Source organism: Tympanuchus pallidicinctus, unplaced genomic scaffold (genome assembly GCF_026119805.1).
Source record: "Tympanuchus pallidicinctus isolate F22 unplaced genomic scaffold, pur_lepc_1.0 scaffold15, whole genome shotgun sequence".
NCBI classification, from domain to species: Eukaryota; Metazoa; Chordata; class Aves; order Galliformes; family Phasianidae; genus Tympanuchus; species Tympanuchus pallidicinctus.
In genome coordinates, this window is record NW_026294669.1 from 27,031,458 (window position 1) to 27,056,858 (window position 25,401).

The 25,401-nt window shown below is 44.0% G+C and overlaps 1 protein-coding gene across 9 annotated transcripts in view; it reads left to right on the forward strand.

The window, feature by feature from the left end:
- ANKRD44 (ankyrin repeat domain 44) overlaps window positions 1-25,401 on the forward strand; it is a 112,147-nt gene that overhangs the window by 5,885 nt on the left and 80,861 nt on the right. The gene's annotated exons all lie outside the window — the stretch shown is intronic.

Below are 25,401 nucleotides of genomic sequence, written 5' to 3' on the forward strand. Positions count from 1 at the left end.
ACCAGAGATGTACCAAAACTGCCTGGAAATGGAGCTGGGAATGACAGCAAGCAGCAGGGCAGGCACCTCTGGTTCCTGCAATGCCAGCAGAGTTCTGCAGAGTTCTGCAGACAGCTGTCTGAAGACCTTGGTGTGATTCCTTCTGGTTGATGCTGTGCAGACACGTGGTCTCCAGCACTTTCAAGAAGGCCTTCAAAGGCCTGCAGGCTGCTGACAGTGGTCTGGAGAGTTCTGCAATTGGCTCTGTAGGATCAAAAATATTAAGGAAGCAGACAAGCAGATGTAATTTGGTTCCTTAAGCTTTGCTTCTGTATTTTCTGCCTCCAGAAACCTCTAGCACAGAGCGGGGTTTTACCTCGTGCCTTTTTACAGCAGTCTGCCCAATGGCCAACACAGGGTGCTCCCCAGGGAGGCTTTGACCTGCAGGAGTAACAGAACCACTCCGTGTGTTACCTATGAGCCCAACGAGCTGCACAGTCTGCTGGACGGAACGGCACCGCTGCTGGCTGGGATATTACAGCATCAAAACCCAGCACGGGGAATAACTGTGCTGCAGCTCTGTAGGTGCTGTAATCTCTGTGACAATGTTAGGTTTGGGAAATAATGACTGTTTCGTTCTTGGTGCTCTCTGTGTTGTAATTTGTTTGCTTTCAGGCAGTAGGCTTGGAGAGAAAGCAGTCCAGATTTCTGTCTGGTTTTAACAAAGTGTTCTGATAACATTAATTGACCCTTGAACATGCACAGTGATAGTTTTAAGCCACAGTGGATGTCTCACTAGTGCAGCAAGTCTCTCTACAAAAAGAGTAAGTGATTTGCTTGGAGGAGAGCCTGGTGGAGCGTGCCTTCCTGCGCACATTCCTGCATGTTGTGTTCCCCTCAGAGCTGTGCTGGTCCCGGCAGTTTGCAGTGTGATGAGTGGCATTGACACAAAAGCCATATTTTTGCCAAGTCCACCTTGAACTAATTTAAAAAAGTCAGACCTAGTTTGTGCAGCTCAACCACTTCTTGAAGCATACATCTGAAGAAAAGGTTTGCATTAGCGGCACATCCTTAGCAATATAAACAGAAGAAATATATGTGTAATTTCCACAGAAATAGAAGCTGCAGAGGCTTTCTTTGGCTAGAAATAGCAAGGGGCTGCCCCTTGCAGATGGGAGGTGGGTGAGGCTGCAGAGAGGAGCTGCTCACTGCCACTCATTGCCACTCACCACTTTCCTATCCCGCCACGGCAGAGCCTGGTTGATGATGCTGCTTCTGACTTCTCCGACCCTTAGCAGTAGCTTATCTCAGCGTTGGGACTTTCAGAGCAGGTCCTTGCTGCAAGCTCTTTACACTGAGGCTAGCCCTGGACTTAAGGATCCCAGAAGGAACAAAGGAGTTTAAGTGTCTTTTTGATCATCCCTGCTTCCCCAAGGCAAAGTTACATTATTTGCTGTGAGCTAATCTCAGTTGCACTTGGAAGTGTAGGAAACAGCTTCCCCCAGACAATTGTTCTGGGTGGATATTTTGGTGTGGGTGCCCTTTGCATAAAAGCATCACTTGCTAATCTGTCTTAATGCACTGTGCAAGTGGAATAACTGCTGGCTAATTATTGCAGGAGAGCCCTTATGGCAGATATGTGAGTTCAGAAAGCCCCCGTCCCACATCAGTTTCAGAGAGGAGGCTCTTCCCAAGGAATAAAACAGTTCATTCCTGGGTGTTTAGAGAAGAGCATACCAGTGGTATTTTATGGTGCAGGACTTAAAATATTTCATGTTCATTAGCAAACAAGTACCAATTAATTTTACATTATGATACTTAAAGAGTAGACTGCAAGGAATGGTATTTAGCTGAGGCTGTTTGGCAATTATGACCTTGTATATAATAACAGACTGAATAAATTCTTGATGTGAGAGCTCACCATTAATCAACCCAGAGTTAATTAACTGTGTTGCTTGCTCAGGAAGCGCTGCACAGAGCTGTCTGGCTCTCTGGAGTGCCACAGGCTGAAATGTTTGATTGGTCTGAGACCTGGTGCATTTCCCCAGGATTTGTCTCAAAGCTGCTGCAGAAGGGAGCAGGCTCTGTGCTGAGCACTTGGGTAGGTCCTGGTATGGCACTGTGGTGCTGTGACTTTCCATCCTTTCCATCAAGAGCCTGGAAGCCAGCCCTCAGAGGAGTATTGAATACTGGAGATGTAAAGGGGTTTTTCAGCTGTGGATTTGGACAGATTAATCCTACATGGCTGTCTGGGAATTTAGGAATCAAGGCAGTAATTACAAGTTATACCCATCTGCTCTCATTTACACTTGATATAGGATATTTTTCTTGCCCTTTCTTTTTCCCTAGTTTGAGAGGTAGCCCCGAAAGTAGAAAATGAAAGATGTTCAGCACATCTTCAAAGAGAAAAGTATTCCATCTCCACATTGCTTGCCCCTCTGCACTCCGAATAAATCTTGTCATTTCCTGAGTATAGGATGCTTAGAGGTGTGAAATTGGCTCTGCGTTTTGGAGTGACATGGGCCATCATTTTGGTGGTTTACTTTATTGTTGGCTCAATGTGAATACTATCTTATGCTGCTTTCTGCCTCACTGTGGCTGAAAATACACTGCCTGTTAAAGGCTGCTTTTACTGGTAAAACGTTTTTATGGCTGGGAAACGTCAAAGATTTTTTCTGCTCTTTACATTTGTGCGTAATGATTGCTGGCTTTGAGTAGCAAAGTGTTTTACTTGCCTTCTCTGTCTGCCGAGACAAATGGTTTCCCCATATCCACCCTCATTTATGATGCGTAATGGGATGCCCCTGACAGTTCCTGATGGTGAAGTAATTGTGGGGTTCTGGGAGTGGAGAAGGAAGGACAGGGGAGGGGAGGGGAGGAGAGGGTGGTGTGTTTCCCTGTCAGGTCCCGGGGCAGAGGGACGTGGTGATTCGACCAAGCTTTGCTCCCCTGCAAGCAGACCTTGCCTCAGCCATACAGCTTCTGCATTTGATACAGAGAGAGGCAATAATTATTAAAAGTTGGAAAACCATTTTTTCCTTCTCTATCAGAGAAGCAGCAGTGAACTGATCCCTCCCAGCGTTAGCTCCAGCATGCATCTTATGACTGTGGACTGATGCTCCCAGCAGCCCTTCCTGCCTGCTCAGCAGCCCCGCTTTGCGTGGGCACCCAACACTTCCCCAAATTCAGACTTCTCACACCCGATCTTGTGTCACAGAGGACATCCAAAGGTCGGACTTTCTCCTCCATTTCCTCCCACCCGGTCTATATTCAGCAGAGCCTTTTCCTTTCTTGATGCAGCCACAGGATCTGCAGTGCTCTGGAGCTCAGTGGTAAAGAATCCTTAGTTCTATGTGGGGTGTTGCCATCCCCTTCATTCTGGGCTGCAGGAAAGCCAGGCTGCTTTTGTCCTAACAGCATCTGGAGGCTGGAGGTGGTGGCAGCAGTCAGTGGTTTCCCAGATAGTTTTGGGTATAGTATGTCATCTGTGGCTCTTAATTTCTTACATTTATAAATAGGGCTTTTCCTCATTCTTTTTGGCCTTAAACTCTCAGTGTCTCTTGTTTATTTTATTAAGCAAAATGGAAATGATTTCATAGGCGTATCAAATGTAAGCTGAGGACAATGACAAATGGTGTGAAAGGTCTGCTTGCCATGTGATATGGAAGGTGTGCAAATGGATGGATGCAGGCAGAAAAGACTCAAGAAGAATTAAAACGGCCACAGTAGAGTGAAACTTTGTGAAGACTTTGTGAGTTTTGGAGGATAAGGAGAGCCCAGGACTTAAGACAGACAAACATTATGCCATTTAAAAAGGAGGAAGTGAGGAGCCAGGGGATTAGCGACTGTAATGCCGACATTGTGAAGTGTACAAAGCAAATTGTTGAGCAGCAGATTCATAAGCATCCAGAGGATGTTAAGGTAATTTAAAAGCAGAACCACAAACAGCATGGAAACAAATATCCTAGTGGATGACCTATATCTTTACTTTCTTTTTTCTTTTTTTTTTTTTTTTTTTTTTTTTTACTCTGAGCAAAGGCTCAGAGTAACTGGAGGACTGGTATTACTTCAGATCCTGGTCCCCTGTACGTCAGTGATGTTGGAACTTCCTTTTATTAATTGGTTTTCAGCCTTTTTGATAGTGTGAGAGGAGGAAGAGTGAGAACGCCATGTTGGAAAGTCTTATTCCTTATTTCTGTGAGCGTCTGGGATGGCGGACGTGAGGAATTCTGTGAGGGGATGTCAGGGATGTCTGCTGTTGGTTTTCTTATATGCACATGGAATGAGACTTTTTGCAGCCTTAATGAAACCTGATGTTGTATTCATGATACCAGCAGCAGCGCTGTAAAGGCCCAGGACTTCTGCTTACTACTATAGCCAGAAAGAGGCTAACACAGGACTGTAAGTGCTTGCCTTGTTCTTCCTAGAAGCGTGGTGGAATGGGCTGGCACTTGAGTGATTTTCTGCTGTTTTTAAAGTATGAAGCTGATATAAAAACTCTTTCTCTTCCCCACTTGCTTTCCGTAACTTTTTCTTGCAGACCCTGAGAAGCACGCTGCTTTTGTCCTGTGATACGGCTTTCTGATCAAGCTGTGATGTAGCTGTGGCAAGCGTAATGATACGTGAAGATGCTTTTGGATGCTTCTTCATTTAGAGGATTCTGTTGTCAAGGCAGGCAGTTCCAGTTTCAGCATGCAGTGAGAGAAAAATAAGCCATTGTCTGGTTTAATGAAAGCTGTAAAACTAAGGGAAAGTAAGTGCACTCTAGACATATCCTTGTGAATATGTCAAGAATGTAATAGTGTCAAAATCTACCCTGTTATAAGGTAACAGTGGCTTTAAGATACTGATTCTTCGATTCAGAATCGTGTTTAATCTTTAAGTGGTGCACTGTAGATGCTTTCTTGCATTTCAGTACAAATATTTCCAGCCTGTTACGAGACGCATGAATGAGTGGAAGGGAGAGAGATAAACTAAGAGATGTTTCCTGATGACAAGTGTTCTTTCTATCAGTTAGAATTGCTGCCTGTTTAGAACATTTTGGTTGTTACTGGTGTAACAGAAGAATGAGTGAGTGGAAGTTTTAATGTCAGGTGGGTGACACGGGTCTGTTAGCATCAGGACCCTTCATTGAAGTAGATGGTTTTTTGCTTTCCTAGTGACTTGCTAGTAGTGTAGGTTCATATGTTTTAGTGCTTATTGTTCATTCAGAAATTTGAATGCTGAAGACTTCTGGTTGCAAAAGATGTACCAGAGTTTCTGCTGCCTATGTGGATTTTAAGAGCTTGATATATTTGTTATCTTTTTACCTTCGTAATAAATTCCCGCTGAAAGGAATAGTGAAGATCTAAAAGTTAAGAGCAGATAAAATCTGTACACAGCAGATCTGTTTCTCATGATCACGGAGCATACTGTCTAAATGCTTATAGGTGAACTGAATTAAGTCAAATCTTGAGAAGAAATGGGCAAGTTAGATGAGGTTGTGAGAGTAACAACCAGGAATGGTATTTATTTATATGCCTTCAGTTCCTGGGACAGGCTGTTTTATGTCAGACAAAGGCTTTGGGATAAGGCAGGTGTTCTCTGTTGCTGATGCCAGTTTATCCTTCGAACTCCATGCTCTGAAACCACATTGTAAGCATTACTTTTACTGTAGCAGGTTGGCTTGATGTCGCAGCTGTATTGATGTGTTCATGCTGACATCAGGGGACTGATCTCTTTTTCATTCCAATCAATTCTGAATGGAGCCTCTGCAGTTGTTTGTTCCACATGGGAATGTCTAGGGGACCAAAGAGGAGAGGAGAAACGATGAGAGCAGCAATGATGCACTGCTGTGCTTCCCTTGGGAGGAGAAACCCGAACACTGTGCTTAGAGCATTTCCTTTCTCAAATGTTGAATATTTTCTTTTAAGGACGACTGTGCTCCTCTGATATGAAAGCATCAGCATTGCTTCTCCTCATGAGTGTAACAGAAGCGTCCCATCTGGTGTTACAAAGATCTGTAGGTCTGCGCATAGCCACAGTTCCCTGCTGTTCAGAGGCCCCCATTGCAAGTCTCCAATGACTGGCCTGTAGTTGGATTGCTCATGTTAACCCACCATTTAAAAGTGAGCAGTGATGTTTTTTCCTTTCTTCCTACTTTTCCAGAGCATGCAGAAGTAGTATGCACCACTCAGAGTTACTGTCTTACTGTTGTCAGAGCTTGCATCTTCAATAAAACCTCAGTGCCCCTGTTCCACTTCAACCTGGTTATCTTACTGAATTCTGCTTGTCGATCCTGTGACATGTTCTCCCCCTCATCAGAGTACTTGAGACCTTTTGGCTGACTGTGATTTTCCCATCCTGAACTTTGTCTTGCTTCTTCTTAAGCCACCCACAGTCTGTCTCTGAAAGTGTCTTCTAATTATTTTCATCTGTTCTTTCTTTTTGATATTTTTTCCTGCTTTCTTCTTGTCTTTTGAAATTATTGCATGCTACTTGTTCTGCCAGCTGAGATTTTGCTTGACTTGCACACTGTCAAGTGCTGCTGTCTTTCAGAGTTTCTGTAAAGGAGGAGTCCAGTGCAGGTAGCTGGGCTGGAATGGCTCAGCAGGGACCTGGCACCTGGCGTGGCCAATCCGGGTAATTTCTTCTTAACTAAATAATGCTCTGTGTATGCATGTACACATGCATAGCAGTTCTACACCAGGGCGTACATCTTTGATCCTGAACCTTTGAGACAGTGTCTTCTTCTTCCCTGTTGAAACCACTTGTCAAGAATTCCTCTTTGAATGTTGCCTTCTGTCTCCGGACCATGAAAGTCTGTACCTTCTATTTTGCATTCTGTCTGGTTTTGAATTATCTGGTGCTAAAATATGCATGTGAAGAGCTCTGTCCTGGTGCTAGGCGGCACCTATTTTTGTAGCTGCAGTTGAGTTTCTAAATGAAGTTGAATTTTTATTTAAAAGATTTTATTTTGGTGTGTGGCTCCACATAGTTTCATGCTTAAAAGATCAATAAAACCACATCCTGACTCTAAAAGGTAAGGAGTGTTATTGAATGTGAGGAATGTGTCCAGTACGTAGATGTACTGTATACTGAATACTGCACTATTAACATAAGACAGCAACATATATTTTAAAGTTTATAATATATTTAAGACAAATGTGCAGTATTTACAGAACTAAGAAATGATTTACAAACTCGTTCTTTATTCTGCACATTTCTCCTGTGTGGGCTCTACATCAAAATCCTTTTGGAGAGCTGCAGTAGCGATAGGGCTGTGGTTTCCATTATGTCCTAGTGGGGCTTTCTGAGAGCAGCACACAAGAGATGCAGGCTCTGAGCAGGCAGCTGCCTGAAGGTCCTTGCTCCCTTGGCCCTAGGAGCAGGACCTGGCCACCGCTGAACTGCCAGCTGCCAAAGGAGCACCCAGAACTGAGCCGTGTTCCAGCATAGCCCAGGAAGTGAAGTCAAGTTTCATGTACCAAAATAAGAAAAGCCTGCTCTAACCTGTTTTACAAAGTTTTCCTTTTTCTGTTTTTCTTTGTATGTAAGTACAGTCTTTAGCTACTGCTTTTTTAAGGCCCAGTGGAGTGCAGATGTGGCATTGTAACATTCACAGAATCATAGAATGGCCAGGGTTGGAAGGGACCTCAAAGATCGTGAATCTCCAACCCCCCCGGCCACAGGCAGGGCCACCAACCTCCCCATTTAATCCTAGACCAGGCTGCCCAGGGCCCCATCCAACCTGACCTTGAACACCTCCAGGGATGGGACATCCACAACCTCTCTGGGCAGCCTGTTCTAGCACTTCACCACTCTCTCTGTAGAGAACTTCCCCCTGACATCCAACCTAAATCTTCCCTCCCTCAACTTAAAACCATTTCCCCTTGATAACTGCAGGATAAGGGGAAATGGTTTTAAGTTGAGGGAGGGAAGATTTAGGTTGGATGTGGTGCATTACACCCAGCAGCTGATTCTTGTCCTTCGTTCTTAGGCTGCTTAGCAAGATGCCTTAGAGCTATGTAATTTTACCTTTCTTAGGCCTGTCTGATTTATTTCTGGTGCGTGTCTTCTCTCTCCTTTAAATCCCCATGTGTTATGTCCAGTGTTGTTAAGATTTGACTGTTTCCTTCCTGTAGACTCTGTGAAAAGACTGACCTTGTTGTGGCTGGTGCAGCATCTCTCACAATCTTGGGGCTTTTATATGGAAAACATCAGCACAGTTGGGAACCTAGCAGCAATCATAGGACATGTGCCCAAATGCACCTTGTGGGCCAGCAGCTCAGGCCTCCGGGCTGTGCCTGCCAGTGCTTCCCCAAATCTTGAGAATCGAATCGTTGAATGGCAGCAGCATGGCAGTGCTCTACCTTCTCTTTTCAACCAGATAAATGAAGTGCCTAAGTGACTGCAGGAGCAAATCTCCAATGCACTGTTGGCCTGTCTTACTCCCTGCTGGTGGAGATTGAGTTTGAGTTAATAGAAAGAAAGGAAAAGGAAAAGAAAACATGGGGTAGGTAGGAAAAGAAAGCATGATGCCAGTGGTGCACACCCCAGCTCCAGAGAGGTTGGGTACTGGACTACTGCAGGACTTGGTCTAAATCACTCCACTGAGTAATTAGCATCTTAAGGGGTTGCTGGGATTTGCAAGACCAGCAGGACTGGCATGCTTTAGGGGTATGCAAGAATGGGGTATGAAGGAATGTTGATCAGGGAGTTGGACTAGGTGACCTTTAAAGGTCCCTTTCAACTTAAGTGACTTTAAGATTCTATAATCTTACTCTTTGCTGTTCTCCTTTGCTGTGTGAAGGTGAAGGCTGTGTGGCAGGGCAGAGCTGTGGGAGGGCTGTGCGTGCTGTATGGGGCCATCTGTTTCCCAGGTCTGCTATGAACTCCCTGCATATGTGCTGTTATTCCGCAGTATGTTTGTGCAGCATGTGCAGGCTCAGGCTAGCATGAGAAATGCATTTATCTTCTGCTGGCAGAGATAGCAGCCCTGCAGCACTGACATGAAATACATTTGTTTGCTTGTAGGGTAAATAGAAGTCTCTCCTCTGCAATTGTTAACCAGATTGTTTGAACATGGTTTACTTCATACAATTAACCTTTCATTGAATAGCCAATGTGAAACCTTTCTGGGTTTACCTTGGTGGTCAGTGACAATAATGATAAATATTGTTACTGTTCAGGACTTACTTTTAGATACACAACCAGTGAAGCTTGTGTCCACCAAAGTTGATGGGCATAGTGCTGTTCCCTTGGGTGGGTGTAGCATTTCACCCCTTGTGTGCTCAGGAGATGTTTGTGTTTCATTTCTTTCTTGCATGTTGATGGGAGCTGCGAAGGTTATGGAGCACCTTCCAGAGCTTTTGTGTTGTATTGGAGGAAAAGAGTTGGGTAGAAAGTAGTACAGCAGTGTTTCTGCCTATGCGTGGCTGTAATCAAGGCATCCTCTATCGCTGTGCTGAATGTCTGCTGCTGGGCTGGTGCACCTGCATTTTCCCTTGCCGGAAGGAGAAAATAAAGCTTGAGCATGATCTCCTGGTTGTGGTTCAGTCTGCCTTTCTTGTGGCTGCAGCAGCAGTCTGCAACCTGAGTGGCTTTGGAGATGCTGCTGGAGGGAATGGAATGGAAAATGGAGGAGAAGTATCGGATGGCTTAGACATTCACTCTGACATATTGCATTAATGTGAGGAATTTGGGTGTGTTTATCATCCTCCTGGGGATTTGCTCCATCAGGTGATGGAGAACTTGGGAGGAAAGGAGGGAAAGGTGGTGTTTTGGTAAATGTTCTGTGTAGTAAAGGTTGACAGTGGTGTCATTTCTGTTCTAGTTGTTTTCTGGGACGTCGGCATTGTTAGCCTGAGTAATTATTTGTGTAGTTATTTGTTATGGTATTACTTGCTTTCTGTCCTAATGTCTTACATGGTGTTTTCAGCTGTTACACAGTTGTCTTTTTTACACCTCACTATGTGTATAATCACCTGGACCTGGATTACTTGGCAATCCCTGTGAATGATTTAATTTTGATACCAGTGTGTTTGAGTGTTCACAAGTAAATGCTTAGCGTTAAGGAAAACAGGAGCAGAACAGACACCTACTGTCCTTTCCTTTGTGTGCCCCTGGTTAAAAGCTAGGAGTTGTTCATTTTTGTGTATGATAGTAAACTTTAATTTAATCTACTTGCAGTGGGACTAAAAAGCAATCTCTTTTCCTCCCTACCAGGCTTGGAACTTCAACTAGCTCCAATTATTGGAGGATAAATTTATTTCTGTTTTAACACTATACGAAAGGGGAGAACATGATGTAGCTGCCAAGTAGTTATTTGTTAACTGTATTATTTTAGACACTAAAGAGTCTTTTACTGAATTTTTAATTAGTAAAAGTATAATTTCTGGATGTCTCATTGCTTGTTATACTACCTGCAAATTTAAACGAATCTCTGCAGTCTTCTCTTACATGTAAATTATATATCAATTTGCTGTGGTTGAGAGCAACACAATTCTGTAATAGCAGTATTTTGCCCTGTGTCAGATAATTTTTATATGCACAGTTTTTTCTACCATCATTTCTAGTGTCCAAGAACCACTGGTCCACGAAATCAGATCTGTGCGGCTATTCCTGGTGTACTAGCATTACCTAATTTTCTGTGACTAACCTTGGTAATGCAATATGCTGGAGGTTTTTTGTTGCCTTTTTTCAGCTTGAAGCAATCCGAGTTGTGTGTATTGCCACGCTGCTTGGCATTCTGGCCGAGTTGCTCATCGAGGTGGTTGTCACGTGTGTTTCTGGATAGGCAGGTGCAGATTAATCGGCTTCTAGAGAAGGCAGAGCATCATTGCCCTGCAAAGAAGTAAGCTGAATCACACATCTCGCGGCCTGAGATTGTACAGGCTTTACAGTATTGTAATAGAGATTAATGTGTTTGTGTTTCTGGTTTGGGTGGCTGGCTTGGGACGCTTGGGTTCCTGTATATACAAACTGTGACAAAGGCAGCACTAGGTGAAGATGTGGAGCAGAAATGCTAGAAAATAAGAGCCTAGTTCTTGCTAAATGAACTGGCATCAGAACATTGCAAGTCACATCAGCAAGTGCCCATTTCCCCTTTTGTGACTGCAGCAGACATTAAGCTACTGTACAGGAGTCTATCTGAGAGCTAAAGTTTGGGTTAGAAAGTACTGTGCATGAAAACTGCTGGTGAGAGTCTGGGGGCCACTTGATGCGAGGAGCACCAGGTGAGTCAGCCATTGAGCCCTCTGTGGCAATGGGCTTGGGGAAGGTTTTGGAATGTCCCAGAGCTTTTGGCATTTGAATCAGTGGTGTTTTAGGCCCATCTGTACACCTCATTGCTTGCTTGGAGCTGCAGTTCTGCTGAGAACTCTTAGAGTCTTTAGAGATGTGAATTTCATTTCTTTCCTAAGCTGGTGACCCACCTCTCGTGCATACTTACTAAGCATAGAGTGGCCTTCTGAAATGAAAGCAGGCTGCTTTTGGAAAGAAAATAAATGATTAGATCTTAAACATACAATTAACTGTATTTCAATGTTGTGATATTCAGGTAGCATCGACATGAATGTTTGTGGGGGGGACATTTACTGTGTGATGCTGATAACCTCTACTGGACGTAGAAAAGCTGAAGGTTCAGCAGGAGCAGTGGCACTGTGTGTTGACTTACCTCCACGTTATATAAATGACTAGATGTGTGTTTGGAGAGTGTCCACAGGGTAGCTTTGAAAGATACTGCAAGCTTTCTACCTACAGCGATGCGTTTGCGTGCATCTGGGTGCATCTTCTGGGTGAAGAAAGAAGTCAGCCACATAACAAAAGTTTCAGATGTGTTCAGAAAATGTGTTTTCTGTCACGAAGCTTCTCAGCTTCCTTTTTTCCTTGTTTGGAGGGTTTGGAAAAGGAGAGACAACTTTTCTCCAGGTGCAGACATGTCAGCCGTAGTTGTCCTGCAAAGTAAAGCTGTGTTTTCCATGTGCACCTTCAGCTCAGTTGCATTTTTGAAGACTTGCAAAGTGATGACATCCCTAAGTTTCAGGTAGAACAAAGTGGATGCTATAAACATGCTACTCACTCCTTCCATGCTTTAGTGATGATCTCATTCCTTTATGCAGAGAAATGGAGCGTTGTTATAAACAGGAAACATGATCAAAACAAATTAACTGCACCCGCCCACCCTTAGAGGTTCAATTATATCCCAAGAACTTGGTTGAACAAAATAGACTGCGCTTGTGGACAAGCATAGGGATCCGATTATATCCCTGTATTAAATAGGGGTTGTAATAACATGGGAGAAAATCACAAGTTTCACAGGAAAAACTGGAAGAAATCCAGTTCTGAACTTGGCAGGCTTACTTGCATAATTGAAGGTCTGGGAGGTCAGTCTGTTCCACGCTATGGTTTAACTTAATTTATATAATTAAAGCTGCTTCCGTCTCCTTCCCCTCAAATAAATGTGGCAAAATGCTGCTGTGTCTTTAGTGCGGGAAATAATGAGAGTTATCAGCTGTGACTATGAATTACCTGGTGAACTCTGCATCCGTGAGGGAGATAACATCTCTGTGAGTCTCTTATCTGGATTCATTAGGGCTCATTAGATAACAATAACATTGCCCAAATAGTATTTATGCTGAAGCATGCTTGTTTGTTTCCAGGAGGAACAGAGATAAAATAAAAATAGAAATCCTTTCCAGTAGCTCTCTAAAAGATACATTTCTGCTAAGTGTAGCTGTAAGTGCATTTAACTTTGCAGGGTGGCTGGTGTGCTGCACCATGCAAGGTGAGGCTGGTGTAAGAATGACGATGTTCTCTGCTCGTTAGCAGATCTGAGCTGCAGGTAAGGCAGAGGAGTGGAGTTGACCTGGTGTCTCTGTTGGAGCATGGTGCTGGTGTGCCCGAGCCCCTGCTGCGGATGTGGCCTGGCCCTCCCTGCCCACGCTGCGTTCCTCGGCCCTAATTACAGCAGGCCGTGTCTCAGTGGAGGAAATCATTGGTAACCCTGCTGCCGTGTGTCAGTGCTGTTTGTTCTCTGTTCATCCAGGCTGCTGCTGGGGATCCGTCTGAGCCAGGCACTCAGGAAGTGGTGGGGTCAGATGCCCTGCAGGGCCAGTGACTGGCCTGGTCAGGTGTTGGACATGTCTGCTGCTGCTCTTTAGAGTGAGCAATGCTCACGTGATTATTAAAGGTAGCACAGGCCTGTGTTCTTGCATCGTCATCCCAACCTCCTAGTTCTTGGTACTTGCATAAGCAAGACTTGTCTTGTTATTGAAGTTTGGCAGGTGCATAGATGTTAAAAGCGTCGTCTCTTCTGTAATTTTCCTGATCTGGCCTTTACCAGTTGCCCTAGGTTTAGATGGCACAGGATATAAACAAATGAGTTTGCTGTGCTCCTGTGCTTGTTTTAGTAATAATCCAAAGAAGGGCCCTTGGGGCTAGCTTCTGCAGGGTCTCAGCTGCTGTTCTCAGAATAAGAGCCTTTGTGGGAGACTTGAAGAGGTGCAGTGGATTTTGCAAGCGTGGAGGCTTCCAACTCAGACAGTTCTATGATACTTTACTTCCCCAGATCAGCCTTGGGAGCCTGGTGCTGAATGCAGAGAGCAAGAACTATCACTGTTTAAAAATATGTGTGTGGAAATAGTCTGCTTTTACAGGAGAGCATCCCAAAGGACCAGTCTTTGTCTCCTGTCCTGTAGGCAGCAGGAACACTGGTGTCCTGAGCACCAGCAGAGCTGCTCCTCCCTGCTGCTGGGACCACACCAGCATGCTCTGACCTCAAAATACAGCGCATTTCATGACCTAAGGAAGCACAGTGGAAGGATCCCAGTAATTAATGGCAATTTTCAAAACTGTCTGCCTCTGCCCAAGCTGAAAGGAGATGAATTGTCCAACCCAGCACAAAGTTAAATTCTGCTTGGCATAATTTCTTGATGACTAAACTTGTAATTGGCTCCATGTGGTCTGTGGTGAGCTGGGACCTGCACAGCAGACACAGAATGTGTTGGAGGGAGTAGGTAGAGGCAGCATTTGTATGGATGCTACATGCTTCATTGTTTTAATTGTTGCTCTTCAGAAGCCATGTCCAGCTTTTTTAAATTTTATTTTCTCTTCTTTACCTTAAAAGGATCATACATAACTTAAAGGCTAACATCTCTGCTGGGGGACTGGTGTATCCGTGTTTCTTTTCTGTATGAATTCAGATGACAGTGAACCCTAACCAACATCCAGGAGCCTTGTGTAGTTGCCTTTGACATAGTTAACCAAAGCTGAAATAAGTCCCCAACATAACAAAACTACTCCAACTTTTGCAGTTAAATTTTCTTAGTGATGATTGCCTGGTATTTCCATTCTCAAGGCTGCTTCTCTACGGTTTTAAGTTGAGATGCTGCTTTCCTATGCATTGCTCACAGGTATTTGGCTTAAATACAAGAAAATGACAACCAAGTCCTGCTCATCCCTGTTTAAATGCCAAACAACTCCATTAATGTCATCATTATTACTGTGAGCCTATTAGTCTGGGTCTTATGTGAGCTTTTTTTTCCTTTCATATTTTTAACAATGTTGTGCCTTTTTAGTTGAAAAAGGCCTGATTTCAGAACAAAAGTTGGCTTTTATATGCATGTTTACTTCCTTTAACTCTGGAAAATTTTGGCCTTTGACTTGAGACTCAACATTTTCTGTCTGCATGTAACCTCAGTGCTCACTTTGAGGCACATATGTAATTTACAGGCTTCTGTCTCCTGGCAGATTGTTAGGGCTCCTGTCTGCTCTGTTGAGATGACTGCACATGGCAGTTCAAGTCACTCCTCTATTTTTTTTTCTACCAGGAGCAAAATTTTTGCTGCAAGCAGAACCTGAGCTCTCACCTCTCTTAATCTCTTTCTTTCCTTTCTTCTCTCTGTGTCAGACATGGTTCATATTTTTTTTTTAAGGTGTTAGTGAGTCTTATTGGTTCTTATTTCTTTTGAAGGTGTTGGTGAGTAAATTCAGGTATGTAAGTGGCTGTTATGGTAGAACCTCCTTGTCCCTGCCCTCTTGGTGCTGCTCTCCTGGCTGTTCTGGGCACAGTGTCAGTGGTCCGTGCCTCCTCTGTGCAATGGAGGCGGCTGCAGGGCAGAGCTAGCTACAGCAAAGCTGCTGCTATCAAGTCTCTCTTCCATATGTTAAAGAAAACCAGTTCAACTAACGAGGTATCAGATGTACAACCCGTTCCATAAATAATTCCATCCTTAGCAATGAGCGCTTATTAGCTGAAAACATTGCCAGTGCCTCAGGGAGCAATCGGAGGGAGCCGATTTTAAGGTGCTGAATGAAGCCTCATTCCCAGTGATCGGTTAAATGGTGCTGCCTAAGGACCAGTGAGGCGGAGGAGGGCTGCAGGGAGGCATCTACTTCAGTAAGCAAGGAAAGGAACCCTGAGCCCTCCAGTGCTGTCGTTCTTTGTGCCCTTCTGGTCTCAGCTTCACACTCCTGTGGTTTTGGGCTGTGAGGTAGCTGAAACCCAGACCACCACCTTAGGATCATGACGTGGGACCTCAGCAGAGCAGTTGGCCTGTCTGTGCATGCCTCCTGGCATTGCTGCTTGTGTGGGAATTGTGATGGAAGCAGTGCTGGATGTAAATACACGGATGCACTCCACTCAGCTGACATCGGCTGTGCTGAAAGGGAGGATAAAAACAGCCTAACTGTATATTTGCAGTGCCTAGTTCAAGGTGTCTATTTAGTTAGGTAACAGTCCCTTACTTGCAGGGGAATGGCATGCTGTCTCTTCTCACAGCAGTGTCTCGGTGAAAAGTGGAATTGTTTTTGGCCTGGCCACGTAGCAGCCTTGCAGTTCAACTTGTCACAGTCCTCTTGGTGACATGCAGCTGTCCTTAATGCACTCAGTTCCCCCGGCCCAGAACAGAGAGCAGTAAGTATGCTAGGCAGCATGTGGGCAGTGTTCAGAACAGAAACTGCAGGAAAAGCCTTTTCCATACCATAAGATTTCATTATCAAAAAGCTTAAACTTCATGGAGAATTTTATTGAACATAGTTATACCTTGTCATGTTATTTTTAATTAACTTTTCCTTTTTACTAATCACATTGCAGCACAAGTGCAAAGCTGTTTAAAAGGTTTATTATGAAATTGCTGCTGGGGTGTGAAGCTCTGAAGTGTGCTGGAGTGTGGGGAAAGCAGTGACACAAGCATGTTAAGTGCAAAGGTTACAAAGATGCATTTTCTTAAAATATGTTTTTCTAGCTTTGACTTGGGAAAGTGATTAATGCTTATTGTTTAACACAGGAATTCAGGCACTTACAGGCTTTAAAAAGTAATGAATTCTTTTATTGTTAAGATTTTATCTTGAAAAATATGCAATAGAGATCTGTTACATGAGGAGTTCATAGAAGACAAGTTTGTAGCATTGGGATTTCCTTAAAAAAGTTGGTCTTTCTCCTGACAGCTTCATGCTGCTGAATAGCATCTCCGCGTAGGCTGTGATGGAATCAAAGGGTGCTTTATTTTTGCCTCCTTCATGACCTCCGAGGAGAAAAAACAGGACGTTAACCTTTTCATGTGTACATGTTTGAAATTATAAACTCAAAAATCCGTGAATGTGCTTCTGTGAAAATCTCTTCCCAGCTGGGTTCCTGTAGACCAGCTCATTTCACTGTTGTCTTTCGATAGCAAAAACACTCTTGCTATTTATGATGCGTTTTTTGGCTACTTGCCATTGCGTGCTGTTTATCAGCAAGCCTGATGTTTTAGGTGGAGGAAACACCCTTGCTTTTTTTGCCCTGTGTAATCAAGTTATGCCTAGCTTAATTCAGTTTTTTTGGTTGCTGGAGATGTTTCTTTGCTGTGCCAGCTCTGCTAAGGAATTTTGCAAGTGTTTCTTTTGTATTCCCTGTTTATTGTCTGCTGAGCTGGGATTCACCCTGTCATTACTCAATTAAAAATGTGAATCTTTACAGCAGCTCTTTTGTTCCTCACGTGTATACGCCAAAAGAGAGGCAGAGATTAAAATTCTCATATTTTTTTCAGTTTGTAAAGGAAAACAGAACAAAGATTTATGGAAAAGTGATGTAGTAGCAGGGTTCAGTGCACTTGGAAAATGCTTTAATAAGTGTTCAGAAGTAGACTAATTTATCTGTAGGTAATCCTCAAAGTAGTGTTTGTTAACTTTAGCTGGGAAAACAAGCAGTATTTTTCACCTGAGTGAAGCAGGACAAAGATTCACACTGCAGCAGTTGGCCACTGTGAAGTAAGTTGCCTAACTTTCTTTTCTAATTCTAGTTTCTTGGTGAACAGGACACTGTCTCATACCTTTTAGTATTCTGTGGTAGGCTTAGCTTGCAGTCCAATAGTTTGTTTAATCTAAGATTCCTTAGAGCTGTGAACTTTTTAATAGGACATCTACCTGTGATGTAAATCCATCCAGGTGGATGGATTTACCTGTGCAGAAATTTATTTGGAAACTCTCTTGTATCTTTTCCTGGTCAGTTTCTATGCCTTAGATGGAAGGTAAGTGCTTACAGTTACAGATGTGAAAATAATTGTGAATAGCTGTTTGATTTATCGAAGAAATCTCTGATTAGAACTGATGATCAAGCAGGGCTGAAATAGAAGGGTCATTTGTAGGGATGTAAGGAGCTGAACTTCTTCAGAGTTGATAGTGTCTGTGCAGGTTGAGGATTGGATTTACCCAGAAGCAGTGCAAGTGTTACTGTTACAATTTGACACATAAAAATCATGGTCTTTCTTTTCTTACATACTGATATAGCATCATTTTCCAGTATTGGGTTTTTTTGGAGGGATGGAATTACCTAACATGTAGTTGGTAATGGAAATTCCCATCCTCCTCCTACCACCCCCTTGATGTGATGATTTGTCACCTCCCTCCTCCAGCCAAGATGTTTTGAAGAAGCCAGTATTTTGAGGCAAACGAATAACTGCAGTGAATGCCACTGTATTGCAGCATATCCTTCCTTTATGCCAGCCAAGCTGTGCTGCCAGGAAGCAACGTGAAGGTGTTCAGAAGAAAACCCTTGCTGTAACACATCTAATTTTGTCCCAGGTCCGAAACTGATTCCTTTGAGAGGTGGTTATATGCTGTCATAAACGGTGGTGATACATTTCTAAATGAGTGCATCTCTTCTACTGTTTTCAAGAGCAGTGAAGTGATGGAGCTGCTCCCAAACCTGATGCTGAACATGGGCGCGTTTTGTTTATCTTGAACTCTTTCTTCAGTTGTGCAATAAGCTTCAGCTGCATGAACTCAAGGCCCGTGTTCCTCTGGAGACCCAGTGCTCGAGTTCTTACCTGAAGCTAACATATTGTTCCTCCCCATGCTTTCCTGCTTTCTCACTCCAAATTATCCCTCAAAAACATCAAGAAGTTACCTTGTATTTCTACAGGAACTTTTCTTGGTTTTAGTTCATTTAAATGGAAGAAACTTGAAACATTTAGCAAGGGTCTGTCTCAATGACTTCATTTTTCTTTAGGGTAATTTGGGAACATTTGAGCAGCTACCGAACAGGACGTGCTCCTCTCTTTGGTCTGAAGAGGACTGCTGTTGGGGAGGGCAGGCAGGGAAGGTGGCTGGGGTGGCAGCCCCCCGCTGCTGTCTGCTGTTAGAAGTTCCCCAACCTCAGACGGGTCCCAGTGGTTCCCCTAGCGAGGGAAAGGATGGTGTCAGTGTCTGTGACAGCCCTGCTCTTCTGTGGGCAGTTGCCTTGCCTCCAGGCTGGGCTCTGTCAGCACACAGTGTCTCTTTCTGTCCCACATAGCTGCAGTCACACGAGCGTGGTTGGCTAACATCACTTGCCTGTGGAATGGCAAACGTTTTTCCTTTTTCTCTTTTTATGCAAATAAAAATTATTTCCTGTGCTGATCTCCTCAATGGGGAAGTTCTGGCTTCGTGTTCAGTTCAGGCTCCGTGAAGGAGCCTGCTGCCTGCAGGGCCCACACCCAACAGTGAGCTCAGCCTTTAGTTCTGTCCCTCAGTGTCCTCTCAGCATGCCCTGACCTGGCCTCTTGCTTTGCCTGCCTGTAAAGGGGCAAACACCAGGAGCTTTGGTGTCTGGAAGTGCTGTGCCACATGGCAGTGCTGCAGTGTGGTCCCTGCTTCTCCTTTCCCCATTTGTTTTTTACGCTGCGCCTGAGATAAGTATCTTATGCTTTTCCTGTAGATAATAATAGAACCCTGTCTCAACCATTACAGGGTTGAGTTCTGCTTTCAGGACGATGTGGCCAGCAAAAAATAAACGTGACTTTTGTAAAGCATGTGTGACAGTACAGACCTGAGGGCTGGAGAGCAGTGGTCTGCAGCCAGGTGGGAATGTAAAGCAGCAGCAGTGCTCCTGAAGAACCTCTTTTTCCCTTACCTGCTCATGGGCTGCCCAGTAAGATCTCCTCAGCACCAGCTTTTCCATTCATGAAAAGACTGGCTTTGCTTCCTAGTGGCAAAAAGCCACAGTTGTGTTGCTGATAAGCTGTGCCAATAACAGGTGTAGGAGGTGCCATTTGGGTTGATGAGTTTCCGTCATTGATCTGATCCATCTTTGGCCTTCTGTCACCTCTCTTTTCAAAATAAGTGTTGTCACTTGTTTACGCCAGTTCATGTTGTGTCTCTGTCAATATGGAAAATCAATCTGCCTGCTTTGATAAGGGAAGCACACTGCATTTGGCTTGGAGTCTAAATTGAGAATCTTTATTGATCTTTCCTGTTGGCCAGGGCTGATGAGACAAATGTTTTTTGTTCTGATGCAGTGTGTATGGGAATGCTGACCTGTCAGTCTGTCACTCTGGATATTCCTGGAAATTTGTAGAAATGCAGGTGGATGGATTTACAGATCAACACCTGTAAAGAGTTTGCAGTCTATTGAATTGCCATGTGTTAATTGGACTATGAGCTGGGACAGAGCCCTCTTGCTTTTTTTCCCCACTCGCTGCTGAAATGTGGCTGCTGCAAAGTAATAGGGAAGCGTGTGCAGAGGGGAAACTCCCTAGAAGGGTTCTGGTATTTCTGCATTAATTCCACTGCTGTGGTGAGACACACAGCTTGGTCCTTTTTTCTTGTTTCCTTCTCATATTCATTCATTTACTTTAGGCCTGTAGGTCTTATTTTTGTCAGCACAGAGTACACAGTCTGATTCTGCTGTTTACAGGATTCCTATCTGCCATGCATTTTCATCATCTCATGGCTGTGCTGTGCTGCAGACTTCCGAAGCTATGAAGATGTATTGACTCCTTTCTGCCTCAGCCTGTCTGTGTCCTTGATATTTTGGAATTGAGACCAACGTTTCCTGGAGCCTCCTTTATCTCTTGTTGTTCTGCCTCATGAAAAATCTATCCTTTTTTATATTTGTATAAATTTTGGCTGTCTTATCCCATGAAATGTGCTGGCATTTATCTGTAACCCGCAGTTACTCGTAAGATTTATTCCCTACTTGCCTGCAGAGTTTAGTCTTGCTTTAAATGGGACTCACTTGGATGGCAGCCTTTTGCACTGCCCTTCCAAAGCAAAGATTGCCAGCTCTTCTGCTAACCTAAAATACAACTTTGGAATGAAGTGGCTTGACTTGTCACTTAGCACTATTTCCTGCCTTTTGATATGGTTGTGTTTGTGGATCTTGTGTTTTCAACTGCTTTCAGTGATACCTGGTAGCAAAAACTTCCTCCAAGGTATCTTTACAGCTCCTCTTGCTGCTCTGGAGGAAGTGGTCTGAGCTAGTGGATGCATTTCTGTTAACTTACCGACAGGGAGAAACTTCAGGCTAGCACAGCTTGAATAATTTCTGACAACAATTGTAATTGGCAGCAGGAATTTTCTATTGATGGAATGTCAAAATCAAGGCATTCATGTTGCTGTCTTCTGAGAGGGGCAGCCATGTGAACAGAGCAGTGCTGACTGTCTTGCACTGAAAAGGACATTGCTTATGATTTTCAGGTGTAGTTCAAGAGCTGGAATAGCTTTTCGTACAACAGGTTGACGAAGCATAGAAGAGTGCTGTGCTTGTAGGCCAAGGTTCACCCTGCTGTTTTTTCAGATGCTGCATTTTAATTGTTTCTTGCTCTGTATGTGGAAGAGATTGTTTCATAATACTCTCTGAAAACTACATGACAGTTAAGTGTCCTGTGTGCCTTTATGCTTTTCCCTACTGGTTGCATGTATTCATTTTTCTTTTTAATTATTGTCCAAGTGTTTTTGTGGATATTTTGCAACGCTAAAATATACAGGCACCAAACATGCAAAAGTGGCAGAAAGGGTTCTGTGTTGGTACATCTTGGAGATGCATTTTCCTTGTGATCTATGAGGTTGAGTCCTGTCTTTTTACGTACTCTGTGTAGTTCTGTTTTGGTCCAGAGTCTGGAACACGCTTGCCCTAGTGATGCTTTTGTCTTGGCTGAAATGTTATCTGATGCAAGGGGTGCTCCTGTCTGCTGGTGTAACAGATACTTGCCTTCAGTACGGTGCTGTTACCTGTTCTCATTTCCTTCTGGTGTCATCTGAGACACTGTGGTCCTGTGCTTGAAACGGGGGGCAAACCACCTTCTGGAGATCTTTCTTTTAGGCATACACGAGGAAAGGGCGAGGGAGACTGCTGTTTTAAGATCTGCGTGCTGTTTCCTAGATGTTGTGCCTTTAAGAAAAAACTAAGCATTTCAGCCTGGTGTCCGTGTGAAATCGTGTTTACCCTACAGTGTTTATTAAACCTGAGTTAATTTTCCTCCTTGCTCCTTGGCTCCAGGAGCCGTGCCAGCGGCGCTGTGTGATAGCTGGCAGCCTCGGAACGCCGGGCTGTGGGCCAGCTTCCCTGGGCTGCCTCGCCGGTGGGCCGGGGGCTGCTGTGTTGGGGGCCTCAGCAGCCCTGGAGCGATGCTCTTGTTTAAAGTAATAATTAGAAAGCCTTAATGATTCTCCCTCTCTCCTCCCCTTCCTGTCTGAAGGGCTCTTGAAATGAGGCAATTAGCGTTGTGCTATCTCATGACAGCCTCCGATCTTTCAAGCAAAAAAGATGGCCGTGTGTGTTTACCTTCACTTTCGCAAGATAAGCAGGAATTGCTGCTGCTTCTCAGCCTGGTGATGCTTTCATCAGGACTGCCCTGGCTGAGGAGAGTGATGAGTCGTCACCGCTGCTCCTCACAGCAAGGGTGGCCGCGGCCTGATTGCCACCTAGCCTGAAGGGATAGGGCTGGCTCCTGGTTCGGATCCCAGCACTGCCTTGGCTTGAGCGTTTGCAGACCTAGTTGGCAGGGAAACTTTGTCTGGACAAATCTGGGAGAAGTTCCATCTGTGCCGCCCACAGATGGGTTACCAGGGTGAGACCTAGGGGTTGTCAGCCTTACATACCAGCATCCATTGGTATCAAGAAGGTGCTCAGTAAGTGGGTGTGTCTGACAGATGTCTGTGCTGCTGTTATTCCTCTGTTGCACATCTTTCAGCATTACTGCTGTTGCTAGGAGTATCTCCTCTGCCTTGGCTATCCTAGGGGATTCACCTGCAGCCCTGAAAAGCACCAAAACAAAACATGAAAGAGTACAGGAGCTGCCCCTGGCCCAAGAGTAAATGATTGGTCTGGACTATGAAGACTAGTCAGTTTCTGGGTAAAAATGCCATGCTCCTGGAAGGGTAAAAATGAAAGTTTTTCCAGCAGATAAAGCACAACTGCACCAAGACCATTTCTATGCTTTGGGATAAACACCTACAGGACGTGCATCCGCATGTGAATTTTATTTACACACTGTTCCACTTACACCAGCAGCGTTTCTTAACGTGACATTGCAAGGCTGAGGCATTTGGGTTTGGTTCCTCTTTTTTGTTTTGCTTCCTTGTATAGACAAAATTGTACCAGTTGTACCAAATTATGCCAGATTTAGTTCTGCTGTATTTTAGGTTGCACAGTGAACCATGCAGGCTAAAACTAAAAATAAAACCCCACAAATAACACAAATTTTGAAAACCCTTCTAAAGCTCTTGTTAGGCAGCAGAACTAAAAGTGGAATGTCATCCTCCCTCTCCCTTAACTTGCTGGTTCAAATGTAAGAGGTTGTCCTGTGCTTCTTGCAAACTTTTAGTATTCAGCCAAGTATTACTCAGAATAAAAAAGAACTGTCAGTTCTGTTGAAAAAAAGGTCATGTTTCTATGGCTCTCTTCTCGGCTGCTTTGCTTACTTACTTGTTTCCTTTTAGAACAATCTGATTAAATGAGTCTGACATCTAAAAGAATTGTACCAGTGCATCGCATAAATGTGATTTCTTGAAAATGAGATAAATTTTCTGGGAACCATGCTAGGTCTTGGGCTGTAACATCACCTAAGTGTAAGGTGCTTGCTCCCAACCGAGGGATGTGATTTGCATTGGTCACAGTAAATGGAAACACCGTTTTAGCTGTATTTCCTTGTCCACATCATGCTTTTCTAAAGAATTAAGCTCTGTTTGGAGTTGAGTTTTCTATGAAGTCATGTTCTTTTCAGTGATACGAATGCTAATCCAGATTAAGTGGTAAGCCCAGTGTGGCAGGTTTGTCTGTCATCAGTACAGACCGGATGCAAGCTGGTGTTCTGAAAGGGAGAAGCTTGGTGTCCTGTTATGTATCTTTTGTGCCTTCCCAACTGCTTTGTGAAAATTAATTTACAGTGTTTAGGAAAATTAATTTTATGTGATAGATTTTGTCCAGAATCTTCCTCCCTGTGGAGGAGGAAATATCAGCTGACACTCAGGGTTGACTCTGACTTGTCTCTTCCTTTTGATGACTTCCATGCAGTACGTACGCTAGACATTTTCCCTGTGGGATTAAATTGTAAAGCCTGTTCAAGCTGAAGTTGAGTGGGTTGGGGTTTTCACTTTGCTGAGCTGAAGCACAGCATCATGTCGCTTACTCGTACTGCTGCTGATTTGGTCTCTCAGGCTGCTTTCTTTTTCTTTTCTTTGCACCTCCTGCCCCCCAGCTTATTTCCCTTGGACCTTTTAGGAAATCTCAAGAAAAGCAGAGAGTCGCTGACACTGACAAAACCAGGCTAATGACAGGAAGAGGGCTGTTGTCCCAAAGCGCAGACAGCTCTGCGCTACGTTAGCACGCTTCAAGCTTTCTCTCCTCAGAGTACTTGAGGAAATGTTTACAAGAAAGCTGTATGTCGTTGGCATCCATTTATGGCAGTTATTTATTTTTCAAGGCAGTCAAATGAACAAAATGTTGTTATTAGAGCGTTTGTTATAAAAGCAGAGGTCTTAAACCTGCTTTCTCTTGGACCCCAGTCTTTGAACGTATTTCATGTTCCTGGCAGAAATATGTTTCCACTTTTGCAAAGCTAAGCTCTGAGAGCAAAGTGGAATCACTTCATCTTTGTGTTGATGTCCAGAGCTTTAGCAGCACTCCAGTGCAGGGCACAGCAAGCACTCTGCACTGCAGTTTTTCTCGTATGCCAAATTTAATTGGCTTCAACCCTTGCAAGAGAGGATATATACATATATTTTGCTCCATATCAGAGCTCCAATGGGCAAACTCTGGCTGACTGCGGTATGAGGAATTCTTTCCTCTCTGCTGAATGTTTTCAGGGCTGTCACAGTTTCCTTGAACACTTAACTGATGGGTTTTGTCCCAAGACCAATGGGAGCAGATATGGCATGTGCCTCGTCCTGGTGGCCCTGTAAGCACAGAGGTGCAGGTTGGGAGCCTGGGGACAGTGGAACCTAACAGAGCTCGTCCCTGCCCAGGCTGTTTCTGAACAGGGAGACAAAATAGTGAAACATGGGTGTTCAGGCCCCTAAAGCAGAGGCAGTGAATAGGCAGAATCTGAATTTTTCAGGTCGCAAGGAGCTGAAGTGAGGTGGCTTTCAGAGCAGGCTCAGTGGTGTGTGACTGCTGCTCCAAGTCTCCAGGTTAGGGTGGCAGGCAGTGCGCTCCATGCATCAAGTTCTGAGGGGCAGACAGGCAGTTTGAATTGCAGCCATGCATTCTTCAGGCAAGGCAGAGGATGTTGATGGATAAGAAAAACATTTCAGAGTTTCCTAAAAAGGAAACTTATCTAAAAAAACCCACCACCACTACCAACAACAACAACAACAAAACCCCCCAAAATAACTCTAAATGTTATCTATTTCCAGAAGATTTATGTGGTGTCAAGTTTTAATGTTGAAAGATTATTTGACAGTAAATAAAACATAATTAAAATGCTGAAAAAGCAATAATAATTCATGCTTTCTGAAGTGAGGCAGCTACCTCCTGCCTGGTTTAGAAGGAGACTTCCTCCATAGATAGGGTTTGATGAACAACATGTCTTTACATGATTTGGAAAAAAGAGCAGTTAGAAGTTCATTCTGCTCACAGTAAGCAAGGGCTGAACAAAGACTGATGGTGCCCATTAAAAATGAATCATTTCTGCAGCAGAAAAAATGGCCTCACTGGGAGCGACAGCAAAGAAGAAGAAGGGCAGGAAATGAGAGTGTAAATTA